Below are 21180 nucleotides of genomic sequence, written 5' to 3' on the forward strand. Positions count from 1 at the left end.
TTCAACTTTAAGAGATTCAAGCGGATTGGATTTAGCCTCTCTCTGCTTTCCAACTAAGGTCAGATTGCAAGGGTCAAGGCTAATATCCTGCTGGGTTCCATATAGAGTCGTCTCGACCTTTATCCCTGAGGTTCGCTGACCGGTACGGTTGTGCAGCTCCTCTCATAGGGGGGGCTGAAATGACCATTCCACCCCCGATCGAACACACTGCCGAGATGGGATCCACCCCTCTTTTAATAGAGGCACTAGGAAACCGTACCGTGCAGGGGAACCGCAGGTGATAAAAATTCCTTTGATAGCCTCAAACATGTCTCTGAAATGAGCTCTATGCCTTGTGTGGAGGAGGGTCTTCACATTCTTAAATTTTAAAGCTAGATGAATCAGCAGGCTTTCAACATTCTCCAGAGGCAGAGACCAATCCTGCTGATTATATTTCTAAAGTCAGAATGGCCAACCCATGCATCAAAAAACGAGAACGGTTTAGGGCCAAAATTCACCGGTTGTGTGACTGATAGCTTAGTCAGTTATGACAAGTATTCTACTGCATAATTTCTCTATTTATTTGTGGTGGTCTTCTTTAATTAAGGTTATGGAGAGATGGATCAAAAAATTTATTTGGAGTGGAGATTTAGACTCTCCAAAATCTATCACAATTAAATGGTCTCAGATGTGTAAATCTAAGAAGGAAGGAGAATTGGGAATTTGTCGACTCAAAGATTTGAATTTGGCTCTGCTTTCCAAATTGTTTTGGGCAATAAAAATTGAAGATTCTTCTCTTGATGATTTTATGCGGGGAAAATATCTTGCTTTGGATGGTTCTTTGTAGAGATCTTGTCTCTCTTCTTCTATTTGGCCTGGAAATTAGAAAATTTTGGTACACTGTTTCCGATAAAGAGAGATAGATCATAGGGGATGTTTCTCATATAAATTTTTGGAAAGATCGGTAGATGGAAGATTTCTGTATATATTGCTGAACTTATTCCAATTGGTGTTTTTTTTTTCAATCAGTTTTTAGCTGAGGTGGCTGATTTCATTGTAGATGATGCTTGGTCCTTCCCGGTGGTGGAATCTGATATCCTAAAGAGAATTATGATCTAATTTCGGGTGTCCCCTTTCCCGTAGCTATGGCTGAGGACCGTCGTGTTTGGTCCCATTTCAAATATGGAGTGTGTTCAATGAAATCAGCATGAGAGGAATTTCACATGTAATCAGCTCCAGTTCCCTAGTTCTCCATAATTTGGAATAATGGTCTCTATCCGAAGCATGAGTTTTTTGGGTGGCAGTTGATTAATGCCTGTTTACCTATGGATGATATGGTTCCCAAGAGGATGGTTCCAATGGTTTCTAGATGTGATCTCTGCTATCATAAATCAGAAAGTTTGAATCATATATTTTTGGAGTGTTTGTACGTAAAAGTGTAGACACCTCATTTTGTCACCCTGAGTGACCCTAGACAATGATGTGCTTGAAATTTACCCAAAGTATGGAAGTGATTCCCTCGTTATAGTTCGAAGTGTCCCCATTGCCCTCAGGTAGTGTTCTCAACTCCTATGATAGTATAGGTGGTTAAAATGAACCCAAAATGATTTTCAAAATAATGATCAACGATTTTGACACATTTAGGTCAACCAAGACCTTAGCTGGAATAGACTTAGAACTGGCTACAATACCCCCCCCTAGTGTTGCACATGGACCAGGTACATCGTGCTCCAAAATAGCACCTGATGCTATCAAAACGGCACCCGATGCACCTCAGCCGGTACCGTTTGAGTCTCATACTATGCCATTTTTGTAGACCCTGAGTTTTGTCACCCCCCAACTGTGATGACAACCGAACGTGGATTGGCGTAGTATTTCTCTCAAGGACTTGACCACCTAACCTACCCCCCCATGACCCTGATAAGGTTCGGACAAATGATTTTAAGTGCAAAATACTTGACGCTAGCCAAGGGTGCAAAAGTAATGTTAAAAAAGACTGCAGAGAAATCCCCCGGCTCAAAATTAGGGTTAGTCTTTATTCTGAAATTTAAAATATTTTTTGACCAAAACTTGTACTAACACTTTGCACCACTGGATAGTACTCAAAAAGACGATTCCATATGCAAGGATCTGAATTTCTAACTTTCATGTTCATTTTTTGAGCACTTCCACCCAATTCCAGTGTTATCTTGACAGCTCGACTCCCCCACTTTATGCGGTTAGTCCCTCGATGTCCTGAATCCGCAAAAATGAGAATTTCCCCAAAAGTTGTTAGGAAGTACATTCGTGATTCACTTTTAGATCCAACCCTTTTTAGGAGTATAATCCTTTAAGAGAGAGAAAAAATCCTTCCCCCTCCACCAGAGCCGGGATTTTGTCCACTTTCATTAAAGAAGTGTGTCCGATAACCTGAAGCTATGTTGGAGTTTCAACAAAGTTCTCTTGATATGCCGAGGCTCTGTCAGAATTTCGATGAAGTTACAGAACGAAGAAGGAAGATGAATAGTTACGTTATATTAAGAGTAAAATTGTAAATTAAAAAACTATTAATTTGATTAATATTATCTTGGTTTAGATAGGGCTGTAAACGGATTGAATTCGGCTCGGATAGTGCTATATCCGCATCCGCATCCGATTAGCTATTGGACGGATTCGGATAGTGCTAAACGGATACGGACACTGATACGGATCGGATTGGATATTTTATCCGTTTACATGTAAATATAGCTTTTCGAATAGCTATAGTCTATCCGTATCCGCATCCGTTTAGCTTTCGGACAGATTCGGATAATGCTAAACGGATACAGACACGGATACGGAAATGGATTTCGATTATTCATTTGCACCCCTAGGTTTAGATACCCCCAAACACAGTATGTGAAATATTAGCCATCTTTGCTGCAATTTCATAGAACATTAAGTACCTTAGATGCCATTTACTTACTTTGGTACGATCTAATTGTGTTTTCACTGCCTAAATATTATCATTATTTGGTTTTTATTTCTAATCTAATTTTATTTTATTTTATTTTTTTTTGGGTAAGAATTCCTAATCAATTATGTTTATAATAATAATGCTTTTAATAATGTTTCTGATATGAGATGCTTTGGGAGCTGTCGAGCATCCCGAGCATCCTGGTCAAACACCCGTCCAGACTGTCCCGGCAAGAAAATGGCCTTCAACATAGTACAGCTAGCCAGTACGGTTAGCACCCTCAGGGTCGACCTAGATAGCCATCTCAAATTTCGTTTAAAATTAAACATGTTTTAATAAACATTAGTTCAACTTGCTTGCATTTTAAAGAAACTATTATCTTTTGTATTAAATTTTGCATCGTATCCATGTGCATCTTTGAATGTATCTTAAAATCAATGCCAATATATACTTTAAACATTAATTAGTTTTTTTTACATGAGTATCCTTATAATTGAAGTTAGGATCTCTCTCTCTCTCTCTCTCTCTCTATATATATATATATATATATATGGTACTCGTTTTTGAAAGGAAAAAAAAAAAAACAAATTGGGAAAATTACACTCCCCTACCCTGACTAAGCCCCAATATTAAAACCATTCCCCCTTCCTTCTGAATTTATACAATCCTCTAGTATTTTTGAAAATTAATTTCAACCGTACCCACTCTGTTAGTCAGTCACTGTAAAATAGTGACGTCATCTAGGCCAAACTTTTGTAAAGACTATAACACCCTTTATCCTAGTGAACTATCTATTCTACCCTTTCAATCAAAACAACGAAAGGCCTACTTTCCATATGAAAAAGTAAACCCTGTAATTAATTCGTTGCATCCCTACCTCATACGACAATTGATCACCTCTGTCTAACCCCGGCGACAACAAATGATGCCCGACGAACTACCTTTCAACCCTGAGACCATCGTTCTCACATTACATGTAAGTTGTTGACTCTCGAGTCCTCGACATAGCTTCTCCTTTCTTTGAAACTATGACTTGGATGTACTATGATAACTTTCAACAGTGACCAATGTTCATGCATGAAAAATTTGGAACTCAAAACAAGTATGTTGTTCCCATGGATGTATTGTCATTGTTTACAACACAATAAAGGTGCTCATGTGGGTGTGTATGGTGGATGCCGTGGTGAGTGGTTGGTGATTCTAAGATTGTCTTCAATTCTTGGGCAACTGGTGTTGTTGTCATTGTTGGCAACTATGGTGGTGTAAAGCCTGAAAGCATTATTTGTAAATTTATGGTGCACTATAGTAGCATTCAGAAGTTTCAACTTTGCAGCCAAATTGAGACAGGTTAATAGCAGAATCACCTGTAAGTGTAAACAGTAAGTTTTGAGTTCGTCGAATCGACTTCGTAACGCAACTGAAATCATTGCATTCCGAGTTAAGATGAAAAAGATACAACAGTTCTAGTTCAATGACTCAAAACAAGGGTCAAATGGTCATTTTTATTTGCACAGTGCATTCAACACGTGTCACCGAGTATTTGGCTAAGTTTGGGTTTATTTTGAAAAAAAATTATTTTTGATGGATTTTTGAGGTGCACACGGTGGTAGGCATTGGCATGGTGTAAAGGGGGCATGGGTGTGGATGCCCTTGGCTTGCTTGGTCGTTTTTTGAAGCAAGTCCCATGGGGACTTTAGTCGAACGCTTAGCGGGCATTCCATGCCTTAGTCTATGTTTTAGAGTTCTTAAAGAGCTACTGCCGATTTTGTATTCACAATTGAGTTGGGCTAAATAGATTATCAGGGATTGTTCGATTGGGGCCTTAATCCGCTGGTTGTGATGGCTTGTGGCTTGGATAAAACAGTGGCCGTCGGATCTGGTTGATGGGAGATGAAATGGGTGGCTCAAATCTATTTAAATTTTGTATTAAATTTGAAATGAAGGTAAGAGGACCTTTCCACCCCTTCTCGTAACGTTCAAAACTTCACTTACTTAAAGGCATCTTCATGAGTGCATGTGAGGGCTACTTCACCGAATGGGAGTTAAAGGTGACTTAACACCGTTTGAGTGGATGCGCTTCTATTGCCTGTCAACTAACACCGTTATCTTGGCCGTTAATTACTTTTTGATCCGATGTGACACTCTCATTTAGAATATTATGTGGCAGTTTTTTGGCCGTCAGATGGAGATCTCTAGTGTTGATCGTACGGTTGGCTTTTAAGCTGTGTTGTTGGTATGTTGGCGGTGTGTATTGATCTCAAAGATTCCATTTGAAGGCCTCTTATTAGCTGAACTTGTAATGCATTTTCAGGATGCTATATAGCTCCAAATTTAACGGGTAATATATGGATTCGGGGTAGCTCGTTGAGATCTACACTCTGAAATTATTAGTTTTGCGATTTGACACCTCCAAAAAAAAGCTCTGTGACAGAAGCCTATTTTCTTTATTAAAGACATTATTTGAAGATGGCTTTGTTCTTGGTTGCCATGGGAGTTGATTGCTTGATCTTCTAAGCTTCGTGGAGCAGTGGATTCCACTTGACATAGCCCAAGTGAGATATTGAATCCCTAATCCCCTTTGTTATATATATTTGGAAACCTAGATTTGTTTTTGGGTTTGGGATTATGTTGCAAGTCACTATGGGCATGCCACATGTTTGATGAAATGCCATAGTTGACATGGATTTAATGTCGAATGTTATTTAAACTTCATTTATGTACCTTGTGCTACAACGGACAAGAACTCAGTGAGAGGCACTTGTAAAGCCCAGTGAGCGTTCTCTAGTGAGGAGATTATTGAGATTAGCCTAGTGAGGGCACTCTGTGGATGTAGGCATACTATCAAACCACGTATATCTTTGTGCCCTGTGTTTGCTCATATTTGCATATGTCAAAGTGATATTATTCCCATGAAATCATGATTCCTCAATAGAGGAATATATACAGATTACAAGAGATTGAGATGTATAAGGAAACAAATAACCAAGATTACATAGAATATATGATCTACATATTGACAGAGATTGTTGATGAAGCTTCCATCTAGAGAGGAATCCATATTGCTTGTGATCACGGTTTCCCAGTTTGTGATAGAATCCATATCACATGTGATAACAGTTGGCTGAAATTGGAGATTGAGTTGTACATGGAATGTACAACCGTAGGAGAGGGTTATATCGTCAATACACCCCCTCAAGGTGGAGAATCGGGCAACCGAATCTTCAACTTGTCCATCAAGAATTCAAAACGAGCAGTAGCAAGAGCCTTAGTGAATGTGTCGGCCAACTAATCATGAGTGGAGATGAATTGAACCTGGAGTTACTTCTTGGCCACACGATCACGAACAAAATGAAAATCAACTTCCACGTATTTGGTGCAAGCATGAAAAACTGGGTTGGCGGAGAGGTAAGTGGCACCAATATTTTCACACCACAACACGGGAGAACCATGAAGAGGGAAACCAAGTTCCAAAAATAGAGATTCCAACCATATCAGCTCGGCAGAGGCATTCGCCAAGGCCTTTTACTTGGCCTCTGTCGAAGAGCGGGCTACAGTATGTTGTTTCCGAGATGTCTAGGAGATCAAGTTTTGCCCAAGAAAAATAGCAAACCCACCCATGGATTTGCGATGCACCCCATCAACAGCCCAGTCCTCATCGGAGAAGGCCTGTAGCCGGTGAGAGGGTGATCGTTCCAATAAAAGACTGTGGGTGGAGTTGCTTTTAAGGTAGCGCAAAATCCATTTAACAAGCTGCTAGTGATTCTTTGTTGGTGCATGCATATATTGGCAAGCTCAATTTACTGCAAACGCCACGTCCAGGCGAGTGAGAGTCACGTATTGAAGGGCCCCAAAATTGGAGTGATTGTCAGCAGGGTTATCGTGGGAAGCACCCCTTGAGTCCGAATCCTTTAGGGCGTGTTTGGTAACGTTCAGAACGCTGTTCAGAATAGTTCTTCCGTTCAAAAAGAACAAAAAAACATCAAAAAGTGTTTTGCTGTGTGGTTCATTTTTTTGTTCTTTTAGAACGAATCGGAGGTTATTAGCACCAAAAGAACGTTCTTTACAGATCATCTCTGAGACGGTCTGCAAAGAACAAGAATGAGTTGAGAAGGACAAAAACCATCAAAACCCGTGGTTTTCGAGTTTAGACGAGAAATTTCATCTCTTGCTCTTGCTCTGCCCGTGGAAGTTTGGAGACGACGAAGGAAGGCATCTTGCACTCTCTGCAACCCTAGGTGAGATCTCTCTCGCTCTCTCTCCCTCTCTATCTCTCGCATGCTTTGCCTCTCTCTGTTTCTCTCTCTCCCTCTATCTCTCGCACTCTATGCATCTCTCTCTCGCTCTTTCCCTCTCTCTGTCTCTCTATCTCCCTCTCATACTCTCTCACTGTCTCTGTGTCGATTTTTTGCTCTTTTCCTCTCTCTGTCTCTCTCTCTCCTCTCATACTCTCCCTCTCATTGTCTTTGTGACGATTGATCCAATTTTTTTCCCTATTTTGTCTCAGGAAGTGGATCAGCACCTTTAATCAGCACCCTTCAACCGAAAAGGTATGGATCAGCACCCCTTTGTTTCCCATTTTGTCTCAGGTAATATTATATCTCAGATCTAAAACTCAAAACGGCACTAGATCTTCTGTACGTAGTTTGGTTCCATAAATTGGTTGAATGTGTTTCCTTTTTTTTTTTTTTTATTTAATGAACTCATGGTAGAGAGTGGAGACTGTTTCAGTAGATTCTTGGTTCCATAAATTGGTTGAATGTGTTTCCTATTTATTTTTTTTAATGAACTCATGGTAGAGAGTGGAGACTGTTTCAGTAGATTCCCCTTCTAGGTCCTGGTTTTTTATGTTTATATTTTTGAGATCGACATTTAACCACTCTAAGGACACCCGATCCATTCAAACATTTCAGATTGATCATGTAATCACTCCCAAGTGACATTAAACAAAGTAGAAGTTGGATTAGGGCCTATGAATTAAGCTTATACATTTGTTTTTTGTTTTCACCATGTCAAGAACCAAATTATAAGATGGACATATACCCAACCAGGGTAGCAGTGTAATTCATTGAGCCTTGTGAGAAATTCAAAATGTCACTTTGGGTTGCTTGATTTTGAGCTTCTGAATCAGATTTTCTGGTACGTTCTAGTTATGTCTTAGCAGGACAATTTTTCTCAATCCTGAACTGTTGATAATGCTTTCCAAGACCATAAATTACTGTGTAGCTCAAGAGGATAGCAATGAAACTGAAGTCAAAAGTGGATATCAGTATATACTTGGTATCTTCTTTTACCTCTAACCCCTCTAGTGATCATAATCATTTCATTCCTTGCTGGTTCATTAGTTAGATTCTTAATTTTAGAGAAATCTGATTTAACCAATCATAAATCTTAGCTCATATTCACAAAATTGGAAACTGCACAAAATGGGATACCACCATAGATGCTGATGTCAACTCTGCTATTAAGCCTATTAGTAGTAGGCTGTAACTCAATTTAAAGCTTCCATAATCTAGAGCAGAAGATAAAAGACAAAAGAGGGGGGAGTCTTGTTAGAACTGAAAATTGTGGGTCATCCATGATTTCATTTATGGGCCCAAAAAGGGCTGGACATTCAATGGAGCCTGTTAAAGATACATACATGGGAGGGTAGTCTTAGCTAAGTAATTTTGGATTTAATTGTTATATTGTTTCTCTTTCCTATTATAGTTATATTTCAGTTTCCTATTGTAATTAGGTTCTAGGCTTAGCTAGGTAATAGGTGTTAGAGTCCTATTTCCTTTGTAACTCTTATTTGGCTTTCTAAATATAAAAACATGAAGGCTGGTATGATATTCACACCATCTATCATCCAACTCTCTTCCCATCTTCTCTTCTCAGTGATTGTACAACTCAGAATAGATAAACAAGATTGAAATTCAAGCAAGAACTATTGGAAACAAACAGTCGTATGGACAGTTTTGCTGTCTATATGCAGGAGCTAAAGCAGGCCAACGGATTTGAACCTGAATGTAGGAAATAATATTCTGACCTATAGAATCAATGAGAAGAACAGTGCACTACAGGGGGCTGCAGAAATCAATTCTAGTTGCAGGAAACAATAAAAGGAAATTTGTAGGAAAGGATCTTCCACTTAGAGTTTTGGTAGACAAACACTCCATTGGAAACTCTCCTGAAAGTGGGTTATAGATATACTTCTCAGCTTCACTCCACTTAGAATTCAGAGCAAAACCATCAGGTGACAAGCATTCCCAACCATAACCATATCCTGATCTTGCAAAGCTACCAAAAAAAAAAAAAAAAAAAAAAAAAAAAAAAAAAAAACCCACAACTGTTTCATCATCAAAAACTTAAAAAGCATTATAAGAATTACAATTCTAAGTCCAAAATTACCTTTGAGAGCACTTGTGAATGAATAAGTGGATGGGTCAATCTCATCTGAGAAGAAAATTTGGAGAAAGTGAAAAAGAAGCATTGAAGCCAAACCATATAATACATTAGGAAGTCCTCTCTCTCTCTCTCTCTCTCTCTCTTATTTATTTGTTGTAAGAAGATATTCTGTCGTAAGTCACCATTTTGATGCTAATTAGTTTACAAGACATGGCTACCTGGTCATCTGGTTAATTTTCATCATATTTAAATTCTTAGTTCATTATCTGCTAATCGACAGACCTGGTTTGGTGGGATGGGCTTCGTTTGGTTACTTTGGTATACTATAGGTACATCGTAGCATATAATTTATGGTTGAGTGTTGGTGTTTCACCTGATGGTATATTCTGCATGATGGAAAAACAGCTCTAAGTTGAATGAAATCTATATAAAAGTGGTGTAACTGTTTGGTTAGGAAACAATATGTTGATAAACAAAGTCCATATCAACTTCCTTTTCTGTTTATGACTACAGAAAACACCATGCTAGTTTTGGTCAAGGCAACCCTAAGGAAAGTTCAGATTCCAATCCAATAGGCAGAATCGCATATGGACACAACCAGCAAAGTAAACTGGTGATATCTCCCAAACAAGAAATCTGATCAGATTCCAACACTATTTACTTCAGATCTGTCCATCAGATTTGAGCCAAAATTTGGGAAACCATTCTTCTCTATATAATTGACCTTCGACCAGCTTTTTGACCATATCTGAAACTTTGATTTGCTGTTATTAAATTTAATTTTAAATCTGGTTTCTAAATCTGTCACTGTGAAAACCATCCAAGAGAATTTGAAACAGGTCAGATTTTAATAAGATGTTGATCATGAGATGTGATCTTCAGCCTAGAAGGACTTGGTTGGATGATATTGATCTGGGTATGACAGGGGACTGATCTTGGGGGACTATCATATGATTGCCCTTTAAATTATAAGTTGATTCAACTTTCACATCCCATACCTTTTCTTCCTTTACTTTTTTCCACTCACATAGGAGAAAGGGGATTGGGGAAGACAAAGAAATTACTGAGAAAGGAAGCAATGAATGGCAGGTAAGAGCAGGGCCCATCTATGTTATCTCTTAGGACCAATTTCAAAAGGTTCTGGCATTGGCACCACCATTTTTCTATTTGTACTAATTGCCTTTTATTTGAAAAACAAAAAATTTCTTTACTTCTCATATCCAAAATAGCCAAGTGCTTTAGTTAGTTAAGATCATTCAGTCTATGGAATCTCTTGGCTTTCTAGAATCCAAAAGAATGGAGAATATAATTTGGTTTAATCTGTTGTGTTAATTCATTGACAACTTGATGGGGCCTTTAGCTCAAATTGGTAGAGCACTTGGAACATGACCATGTTCCAAGAGGATGGTGGTTCGAGTCCACCAAGGCCCTCTTTATTTAACTGTTCATAGCATAGTTTGTTATGCCACTAATCCACTCAAGAGCCCAATTTTAATGGCATCTTTGAAATTTGACATCTTTTTATACTTACTTTGGTTATGTTAATGAGATTTTTTAATTCTACACTAAGGTTGGTAAGAGAAAAGGATTTTACAAGTCTTTTTTTGGTATTATTGACAAAGAAATGGCATTATTGTAATTAATATCAAATAGGGAAGAATAGATTTTACCAAACACCATTTTTGTTCTAAATAGTGTTCTTGAGAACGTTACCAAATGGTCATTTTCGGTCTCAGAACGCCGTTGTAGACCAAGAACGCAAAAGAACGTTTCTAGTCAAGAACGGGCGTTCTTTGTTCAGACGGTTACCAAACGCAGCCTTAGAGTAGACATAGGCATTTTTATTGGTTTGCAATCAACCATTCCAGTGCGCCAGAGTAAATCAGAAATATAATGAGACTGTGAAAGAAGGAGCCCACGTGAGTGAGATGTAGCTTCAATTCCCTAGAAAAATGCAGTGGTCCCAAATCCTTGATAGAGAAATTGCCCGACAATTTTGCAAGGAGAGCAGGAACGACAGCAAAGTCACTGCTCATGATCAATATGTCATCCACATAAACCAGAATGTAACAAACATGAGAACCGGTGCACTGGATGAACAGAGAGGTGTCTGTCTTATAACCAATAAAATCAAGCTGAAGAAGAAAGGCCGACAAATGATGAAACCAAGCCCTTGGGGCTTGTTTAAGGCCATCTAGAGAACGATGAAGTTTGCACACATGAGATGGATAATTAGAATCAACAAAACCCTGTGGTTGGGTCATGTATACCTCCTCCCATAGCAAACCATGTAGAAAAGCATTGTGAACATCTATTTACCGAATGGGCCAGCCATGAGACACAGTAATAGATAGAACACAACGGATTATAGTGGGCTTCACAAACGGACTAAAAGTCTCACTGTAATCAATACATACTATTGATGGAAGCCTTTTGCAACCAGGCTAGCTTTGTAGCACTCAAGAGAACCGTCCGCCTTACGCTTGATTCGATATACCCCTTTACAACCAACCAGATTCATGTTAGGGGTCCGCGGAACAAGGGACCATGTGCCACTACGAACCAAGGCATTAAATTCCTCCGCCATTGCTTGTCGCCATTCAAGAGCCTTCGAAGCCTGTGTAAAATAAGTGGGTTCCACAGAAACAACATTAGGGGAAAGGGCATGGGGAGGCTTGGGATGTTGGTGAAGTTGCATGGGATGGGTAGAGGTTGGATGCGGTTGGGGTTGGGTTTGGGTAGATGGTTGGGCCAGCTCAGGTTGGGGTGAAGCCTGGTAGAGGGCACTAAGTGGCCGGGTACATAAGGGAGGTGAAGATGGTGTAGGAGAGACAGGGGCTGGCGATGCAGTGGGTACAGGAGAAGGGGAGGCCGTGTTGAAGCTTGAAACAGGGGTAGGGAGAGGAGTGGTTAGTGAAGATGACGGCACTGGTGAGACTTGGGGGGAAGTCCAGTAAGGGCGTAGGTAGAAGAGTAGGAGATGGAGATGGGATTTGAATTGGGGTGGATGCCCAAGGAGAAGATGGAGGAGATGGAGGAGATGGAGGTGAAGAAGGTGGCGCGCCCAAGATTGATTTGGAGAATGGAAAATTCTCCTCATCAAACCGGACATGACGGGTGATAATGAGACGATTGGTTTGTAGATTGAGGCACCGGTAACCCATATGAGATGGACTATAGCCTAAGAAAACACACGGTGAAGACCGAAAATCCATTTTATGTTTATTATATGGTCTAAGATAAGGAAAATAGAGGTAGTCGAAAACTTTGAGAAATGTATATTCAGGGCGTTTATGGAAAACCAATTGAAAAGGTGACACACCAAGAGAAATGGAGGAAGGCATTCAATTTATTAATTAAATAGCAGTGTCAAAAGTAAACGGCCAAAAATGGTGGGGTACAGACCCATGAGCAAGAAGGGACAATCCTGTTTCAATGATGTGACGGTGATGCCATTCAACCGTCCCTTGCTGTTCATGGGTATGAGGCGCAGATATGCGATGGTGAATTCCAAGGTTTTGAAAGGAGGTGGGGAGGGTGCGAACCCCCCCCCCCATCGATTTTGCACACATTTGATTTAGCGACCAAATTGCTTTTTCACAAGAGCTTTAAAATTAGAGAAAATAGAGAGCACCTCAGATTTGCGCACTAGGGGATAAAACCATATAAACTTGGTATTATCGTCAATGAAAATTACATAATATTTATGAACTTCCAAAGATGGGGTAGGGGAAGGCCCCCAAACATCACTAAAAATCAAATCCAATTGGAAAATACTTTTACTAAAGGTTTCATGCAAAGTTAATCTACTAGACTTGCCCAACTGACAGGCAGAACACAAAGTACTAATACCAGTTGAATAACTCAGTAAATTATTAATATTAATCATATGCTGAAGAAGACGCTCATTGGGGTGCCCCAATCGATGATGCCAAAGGTCCATGGAGGTTCGAACAACAACATTAGTAGAAGGAGATGGGGAGGAGCGAAGTTCATAGAGTCCTCCATTACTCGGTCCAGACAGCAGAGTTGACCTGGTGACCTAATCCTTCACAAGAAAATGAGAAGTATGAAATTTAAAAAATACATGATTATCACGAGAAAATTGTTGAATGGAAAGTAATTGTTTGGTAATGGAAGGAACATGAAGAACATTATTCAAATAAAAAATTTTAGAAGAGTGACAAGGAAGAGATGTAGAACCAAGATGGGAGATAGGTAAGCCCTTACCATTGCCAATCTGTAACTAATCAGCACCAATGTATTCATCATACTGGGACAAAGCTTGTAGGTCTGGGGTTATATGGTGAGAAGCACCGGTGTCGGGATACCAAGGAAGAGGTGCGCCTTGGTGAGGGGTAGGGAGTAGTGGCGGTTGAGAATGAACATAGGAAGGGGCAACAGATGGGTAGGTGTAGTGGGTAAGAGGTGGTTGGGTAGGGTTGTATGGTGGAGGACCCAATGGATAACCTTGTTTGAGGCGAAGAAAGCAACGCTCGATGGAGTGGTTGGTTCGACCACAATAAGTGCAATAGATTCGGTTATATTATTGTCTTGGAGCACCGGGAGGAAAACCACCATGCCCCCTACCACTACGGCCCCTACCATGAAAACCCCTGCCACCATGGTTTGCTTGGGAGGAACCGGGTGCAGGAGAGGTGGAAGAGCGTTGAACCGTATTGGCGGTCGGAGATGAATTAGTTGGAGAAGATTCAGATAGGGCCAACTTCTTCAAAGAGGGGCCATGAAGGAATTCGTGACTCAAAAGCATGGCATGAAGATCATCATAAGCAATGGCATCCGACTTGGTTAAGAGAGAATCCACCATAGAATGGAAGTCAGGTTTGAGACCATGAAAAACATGTAGGTTAAATGCACTCGGGGGCAAAGGATGTCTGGCTGCACTTAGTTTGCCAAAGATGGATTTGGCGTGCTAGAGGAACTGAGAAACAGATTCATCAGATTTCTAAGTTAAGTCTTGCATGGCCATAGTGAGAGACATCAGACGACTCTCCGAAGGAGAAGAAAATGCAGTGCAAAGATATTGCCAAATAGCGCGGCTTGTAGTTTTCCCAAGAATAAGAGGGAAAACCTCTTCAGTGATAGAGGAGATTAGAAGTCTGCAGATAAGCAAGTCCTGGCGACACCAGGCAGTAGCAGTAGTTGGATCCTCAGGGTTTGGTATCGTGCCATCAAGATAACCACAGAGATTCTAGCCATCAAGGAATGGTTCAATCTGGATTTGCCAGAAAAGAAAATTCTTAGAGGTGAGCTTCAAGGAGATGCAATGGTGAGCATGTTGAAGGTGGGTGCCGCACCACTAGCAGAGAGAGAATCTTGGCCAATAGTGGAGGCAGCGGTGGAGTTAGTGGTGGAGCCAGCCATGGTCAAACAAGTAAAGATAGAAAACAAATTTAGAGATGAGCAGCTCGTTGGAGCAAGGAGGCTCTGGATACCATGTTAAAGTGATATTATTCCCATGAAATCATGATTCCTCAATAGAGGAATATATACAGATTACTAGAGATTGAGTTGTACAAGGAAACAAATAACCAAGATTACATAGAATATATGATTTACATATTCACAAAGATTGTTGATGAAGCTTCCATCTGGAGAGGAATCCATATTGCATGTGATCACGGTTTCCCAGTTTGTGATAGAATCCATATCACATGTGATATCAGTTGCCTAAAATAGGAGATTGAGTTGTACATGGAATGTACTACCACAGGAGAGGGCTATATCGTCAATAAGACAGAAGTGATTTTGTCTGCAAAGTGGGTGAGCACATTTGGTAGACTTCTTTCATTGTTGGGAAGCGGAGTGGAAGTGTTTGTGATTTTGTTGGGCAGCTATACAAGGTTGATGACTGCCTTCTCGAAGAGAGATTTTTGTGTGCACTAATTCACCCCTCCCGTCTCAGTGCCTGGGAACTACAAAATAGTTTCTTGATCAGTAATTGTAAATTGAGACACTTTTTTTATTCTGGAAATTGATTTACATCCTTGTATACTCTGTGCCTCTCTTTGTGTGTGGGACTGGGGAAGCATGCGACCTCTGAGAGGTGGAGGGGGTGGTTTTGAGGGGGGTATGGATGGTGGTTTTAGAGGGGGTAGAGAAGGTACTCATGGTGGCAGTAGAGGTGCACGTTTTGGTGGCCGTGGTCGCGGGGGTAGAGGTCGCGGTGGATTTCGCGATGAAATACCTCTCCTGAAATTGCAGAGGTTTCTTCCTTTAGTCATGCATGTGAAGGTGACATTGCAACCAAGCCCAAGAATGAGAAAATACCATACTGTTAAAATTAATGTATTTTCTAATCATTATCAAGAAAATTCTAGACTAGGCACAAGAAGGCTTTTGGATCTAGAAAACTCTAGTATAAGTCTAGGTAACATCTAGGGAAGTCCAAGTATTTTCAGGTAACATCTAAGGGAAATCTTTTAAAAAAAAAAACATCTAAGGGAAATCCTTGGATTCCTTCCATTCATGGCTTCTCAATCCCTTTGGAATACAAATAGACTCCTAATGTTTATTTTGTCTATGATGTGATCTCTAATTTCATTTGGAAAATGCCTGATCTGTGCTCTGTTGTTCCTTCGTCCTTTGTTGATGAAATCATTAAGATCCCTATTTCAGGAGGTTAGGACAAATGGTGGTGTTCCTTATCCAGGGATGGCCACTTTTCCACTCGTTTGGTGGCAAAATATCTTAGAGCTCAATACCGGCCATGCCATGATCTCCATTTCTCTAAGTGGTGGCGTTTTCTTTAGAAACTCAAATTGCACCCTAAATTTAAATTGTTCTTTTGACGTGTTTTAAATGCAGGATTACCAGTCAAAGCGACTCTCTCCAAATGGATGTCGATCGAGCCTACTTGTGTTCTTTGTGGTTCTTGTGCCGAGTCCACCTGGTACCTCTTTCTATCGTGTGACTGGACTAAGCGTATTTGGGCTACAGGCCCATTGGGATTAAGGACAGAGTTCCTCTCTAGTTCTTATCTAATTCATCAATGTTTTTCTATATTTTCTTCAGCTGCAATTGACAAACAATCTCAAACCTGGTTCCTCTCGGTTTTTATTGTTACTTGTTATTTCATTTCGCATGTTAGAAACAAGGTTCTTAAAGTACGTATTTGCCAAGGCTGATCCTATGACTGTTATTAAGCCAGTCCTAAAATGGCTTTCGGATTTGAATATTTGTCCCCCCAATGTTGTTGTAATGATCTATGTAATATTTCATCTATGAGATCCTTTCTATTATCCTGCATCCTATGCTAAGTTATGCTGTTTTAATTTGTGCTGGAGCATTTAATCCAGACTTAGATTCTTCTGGATGGGCTGTTTGTATTTTGTTTTGTAGCCTTAGGGTGCTTACCCTCCACAAGCAGCATGGAGGCCATGTTATTTGGTTTTTTGCAAGGTATAATCCATGCAGTAACCACGAATCTCCTCATAAAAGTAGTTTGGCTCCACAAGGATATATGACTTACTCTTCCCACCCCGTCAACAATACCATGGCCTTCGAATCTCTTACCAAATCTGCTCTAAATATCAGATGCTACCAAGAACTTTAAGGATATTTTATTTTATGCTAATACAAACACTAACCTTGTTTTTGCCCATAGGAAGCTAGCTGTCAATGCCATGCAATAAATATACATCTTGACACTTCTATCTAATATATTTTTCTGTTTTCATAAAAAAAAAAAAAAAAAAAAAACACTATGTCAGTAGAAATAGTTGAAAATTGCTAGAACTGGGACGTGTATATTTAGAGTTCAAAGTACCCAGTATTAAAAAACAAGTGAAAGTTCACCAGGTTGATGTTGGATGGATCCTATAATCAGTTATTTGAAAGAAGGAATACTCCTAGAGCATCCAGTAGAAGCAAGGAAGATAAGGATGAAGGCAGCAAGTGTTACACTCGCACCCGAAATATATCCTAATACCCCGGGTCAAATTAGACTTTTACCAATGGGTAATGCCACGGTGGCAATGGTCAACACCTGTGACCTTGAACGTTAAATTACTATTATAAGTGTCCCCTCAAAGCCCTGAAAGTACGGGTCAAAGCCCCGTAACTTTGTTTGAGGTTTGAGCCTTGACAGCAGCAACGGAGTCACGAACGGACTCACTAGACTGGTTCCGTTCATGGATCCATCCGTGCTGTTTCTTACCCTTTTGAAGTATTTTCCTGTGGGACCCACGTCCCCGTGTCTCGGACACCATAACTAAACCTTCGGACAAGATGGACTCCCACCCTTACCATCAATAGGTTATTTGGGCTAAAAAAGTGAGCCCACAAGACTAGATTTAAATAAATAATGGATTCTTCTATTTTGCTTGAACCAAACAAGCCCTAGAGTTAATGTGTCCTTTATAAGACCTAGGGCAGACCCAAACCTATCCTAACTAAATAGACTAATTAGGTGGTGACCTTGGCCCAATAGGCCCTAAGGTTCATTAAACCCAAAAGACCATCCTTATGTCTTAGAGACACTTAGGCAAACAAGCCCTAAGGCCTCCTTTGGTCTTTAAAAGATAAGGCTTAGCCCCATATTCTTCCATCTCTCCCCCTCCAATCCAAACAATGGAGGAGAAGAGACAAAGAAGAAGAAGAAGAAGAAGAAGAAGTAGGAAGAGGAATGGGAGGGGAAAGGAAGAAGATGGAAGGAATGCCAAAGAGGTTGGCTGCCCTACCTTCCCTCCTCTTGTTGTTCAATCAAGGCTTGAAGAAAAGAAGAAAAAGGGAAGAAGGAGGAAGAAGGTGGTGGATCTTCAAGGTTGGCTAGGGCTGGGATTGGAGCTCCACTCACCAAGGTATGCTGTATCTCTTAGTACCTCCCCCTTCTCCATTTACATTATTAATTTGAAGTAGATTCCTTGAGTTTGAGCTAACCTAGGGTTCCAATTGGGACTCAAGGTGAGGCTTAGCCCTTAAATGAGGTTCTACTGATAGAGACTAACTCCTAATGTAGGCTCCTATCAACCACTTTGCAGCCATTGTTGCTGATTCCTTGGTTTTAAAACCACCAAACCCTACCCTTAGACCAAATGGAGCCAAACCTTTATGTGATCTTGGATCCATGAAGTAAGCCTAGGTTCTAGTGACCCTAGGGAAACCTAGGACACCCCTCCATGACCCTGAGTGCCAGTGAACTCCAGGTTCCAAGCTGGAGGGGAAAACCCTAAGAAATCTCAAAAAGAACTCCGATGGACCGACGTATCGAGTCACCGTCGTGGTTCCGTCCGTCAGTCTGTCCAGTGTATCCCAGTGACTTATTCGAATGGATGCAGGAATAGATTTACTCTGTTGTCTCCGTCCACGGTTCTATTCCCTCTCGGGTATGTCTCAGGGTTCGAACGGATGCAGGAACGGATCAAGGTGGAAGTTCCATCCGTGGATCCGTCCCTCATGTTTTGACCTTTTGGCTTGAACGGAGTTAGGGATGGACTCACCTTGTTGCTTTCATCCGTGAGTCCGTCTGTGCTGTCCCACCATAGTAGAGGAAGGTGTTGATGTCGTTCAATTCCTTCTCCAACCTCTCAACACGCCGATCCTGAGAAGAGAATTGCTTCTTAACCTCTTCAAAACCCTCCATCATCCTCAGGTTCATCCGCCTGATGGCCAAGAGAACATCACTTCCACCTCCCTCTCGAGCACTAGAAGTCCTTGCTGCATGTGGTCCGGATCCTATGAACTCTATGTCATCATCCTCCTCATCGATCTCTCGGGGCCCTCCACCCCCACCATATTTGACCGGCTCCCTGGATCTGTCTTAGTTATAGTACAACCCCATCCTCTGTGTGGCATTAAACCCAAAAGACCCTTCAGAGCCTTTTTCTTTGGGTTCGTGGTCGAGGTCTATCCCAAAGTGTAGGAAAATTTGGGTGAGCAGTCTACCGTATGGCAAGGTGTTCATGCGGCGAGGATTTGCCACCGCATGGGCCATGTGATGAATGATGATATATGGAAGGCATGTTTGATGACCAGTGTAAAGAGAGTACGCCAATGCTGCTGCCATCAAATGGGGCTGGGTGTTGTGTCCTTTGGAGGGAGCCAACTTGGTCTTGGCAATGAAAGTAAGAACCCACTGAAAAGGGGGAAACCTTGTAAGATCTTCATTTTCATCGGACTTGTTATTGGTGAGTGCCCTGAACAATTTCTGATTGTCTGCAGGGGACAGACATCTGTTGGGATCGCTGTCTGGTGCATGAAGGACCCTATCCCCTTCTGCAGAAATATCCAAAAGTTTCCCTAACTCCACTTCATTGAAGGTAATAGTGACCTCCTTTACAATAAGGTCAACCTAACACCTTCTCCATCTTCTTTGACTAGCACCAAATTAGAATAAAACTCCCTGACCAATGTGGGATAGTAAAAGTCTGGATGAGTCAGCATGCTACTCCATTTCAGCTTGCCAAACCTGATGCCCACCTTGAAGGCAATTAATTCCTCTATTACCATATCCCTCTCCACCAAAATCTTTCTGTTATGAAGGTGCTCTCAGAAAATTCCCTCGGTCTCCGCCAATATAAATCTCCCCACATTGAAGGCGATAGGGGGAGCTAGCACTATGGCTAAATCATTTCGCCTTCGAGGAGCCATGGGTATTTCCTACACACAAGAGACCACCCAAAAGACAACAATAATTGAGCCAAACTAGGATAAATAAGATATGATTGGCGAGTATAATTATAGATGCAAATGCCTACGTGGTATGGAAATTATTGGATGACATGGATTTCACAATGAGAAGATAAGACATGATTACCATTGGAAATATGATTAATTTGGAGAAAAGAGACAAGATTTATATATATATATAAAATCCATATAAAATCCCTAGGGCATAAGCATGAAGGGATGAAATCAATAGCGGACAATTTATACTTTTGGCTACCCTACATCCCCAAATCAAATATCAAACAAGTAAATGGAATTAATGAGAACCCCAACAAGAGACAAAGATTGATTATCATAGAGTAAAAAGGTAAAGGATGAGTTTCAAATTCAATATGGACAACCACACGAACAAGTGAACATGCTTGATGTGTCAATGGGATTATTTTCTATGAAATTTTAGGGCATATAATGGATTAGTCATACCTTTGAGGTTTTTCCCAGAGTAGTGAGGATTTGAGAATTTTATCCCAACCTATACCTAGAAACAACTAAAATAGTTCAACTAGGCATGGCAAACTTGACAAATAATCTCTAAAATTCCTTGAAAAGACTTTCAAACTCAATCAAAATACATTATATATATAAAAATTCACTAAAATAGTGTCATTGATCGATTAGGGCTTGAATCAATCAAAAAAGACCCTTGTCCCATAGAGTCTTGGCATGGTTTCGGCATTCACATGGATTGGAAGAACAAACAATAAGATAAATGTACATGCAAATCCCTAATGATCTTGCCCTTTTAACAAAGGAAGAAGAATGAGCAAAGTGGAGTCACAACCGAAAAACGCTAAAGAAGAAGGGAGAGGAAATCAGGGAAAAGAAGGGAGAAATAGGGAGAGAACCTTACCTTGAGTCGGAGGAGATCGACCTTAGGGTCTTGACTCACCAAAATCACCAAGGAAGGGCAAGGAATGCTCGAACGAAAGTTCCTTGGAGAGCTTTTGTCATACAGTTGTGTTCCTCCCTTTTGGAGCCAAAATGAGTTTGAAAAACTTGTGGCTCTGTTTTTATAAAATGTTGCAAGCGGACGCACGAACGGATCCGCCATCGTGATTCCGTCCGTGAATCCGCCCAACACAAAATTGAAATTTTTTGTTCCTAGAACTGCACGAAACATCGAATGGATCCACCATCATGAGTCCATCCATAGTTTCGTTCGTCTCGGTATTTTTACCAAACCAAGCTTT

Source organism: Telopea speciosissima, chromosome 8, assembly GCF_018873765.1.
Source record: "Telopea speciosissima isolate NSW1024214 ecotype Mountain lineage chromosome 8, Tspe_v1, whole genome shotgun sequence".
Lineage (NCBI taxonomy): Eukaryota > Viridiplantae > Streptophyta > Magnoliopsida > Proteales > Proteaceae > Telopea > Telopea speciosissima.